This window comes from Anneissia japonica, unplaced genomic scaffold, assembly GCF_011630105.1.
Source record: "Anneissia japonica isolate Jap-2015-1 unplaced genomic scaffold, ASM1163010v1 scaffold172766_len1226_cov140, whole genome shotgun sequence".
Classification (NCBI taxonomy): Eukaryota; Metazoa; Echinodermata; class Crinoidea; order Comatulida; family Comatulidae; genus Anneissia; species Anneissia japonica.
Window position 1 is genome coordinate 1 of NW_022758770.1, and position 1226 is coordinate 1226.

The 1226-nt window shown below is 29.4% G+C and overlaps 1 non-coding gene across 1 annotated transcript; it reads right to left on the reverse strand.

Annotated features, from left to right (window-relative positions):
* Positions 1-1096: 1096 nt before the first annotated feature.
* Trnas-aga lies at positions 1097-1178 on the reverse strand. Its single transcript has one exon. It is a non-coding gene; the product is annotated as a tRNA-Ser (tRNA).
* Between the last annotated feature and the right edge of the window lie 48 nt (positions 1179-1226).

Sequence of the window (1226 nt, forward strand, 5' to 3'; positions counted from 1 at the left end):
CTAGCAAACTATAATTACGATTCATCACTTAATTTGAAAATTCGGCCGACATTATAATGGCATATATATACAAAACATCATTATAAATTATATAAAAAGTACATTTGTTGTGGAACTCGACTTTCAGCTTATCCACTTGCAAAACGTCACAGAATGTGAACGCAATGAGACCACAGTGCGGACATATTCCACACTGTGTCCACGCAATCAACATACAGTTATCAGTCACTCCGTGTACACACTGTGCAAACATCACCAATTACGTCCTAGTCAATGTTTTGTTTGCACACATAGCCTTTCACTAAGTGTGACATTTTTCTATACTGAATTAAAGAAACAGTAATAAATTTACTATAATTGACTGAAACTGTTCATGTAAAATACAACATTGTTTCAGTCTAAATATCCAAAGGTTATTAAACAAAATTTGTTCGTAGTCGGCAGGATTAAAACCTGCTCGGGGAAGACCCCAATTGATTTCACGTCTATCGCATTAGTGCTATCCAATAATATAATCGATATTAATAATAATAATCGATAAAACGATAACATAAATGATAATAAGAACAATAATAATTAAATACATTAACAATAATATTAATAATCATATAAATTATTAATAACAATGACCATTTATGATACATATGATAATTTATGTAACAAAATTAACATATGATAATTTTAGTAACAAAATATTTAAAACAACAATACTCACCATCATTTGATGATATTATATCAAATTCAGTAGGCATACTTCATTATAATTTAAATGCATTGAATGAATAAAATGTAAATCGTAGTTGGCAGGATTCGAACCTGCGCGAGGAGACCCCAATAAATTTCTAGTCTATCGCCCTTACCGTTTGGATACGACTACTTAGGACTATTCAATAATGAATTGATAAAACGACAACATAAATAATAATAAAAATAACAATAATAATTGAATAATTAACAATGGTAACAATATGATAATTTTAGTAACAAAGTATTCAAAACAATAATAATTCAACATCATTTTGATGATATTATATTAAATTCAGTAGACATACTACATTATTATTATTATTATAAGTTGAACGAATAAAATGTAAATCGTAGTCGGCAGGATTCGAACCTGCGCGGGGAGACCCCAACAGATTTCTAGTCTATCGCCTTAAACGCTCGGCCACGACTACTTTCTGCCATATCATAAATATTGATAAAAATAAGATCAACTTTAATTT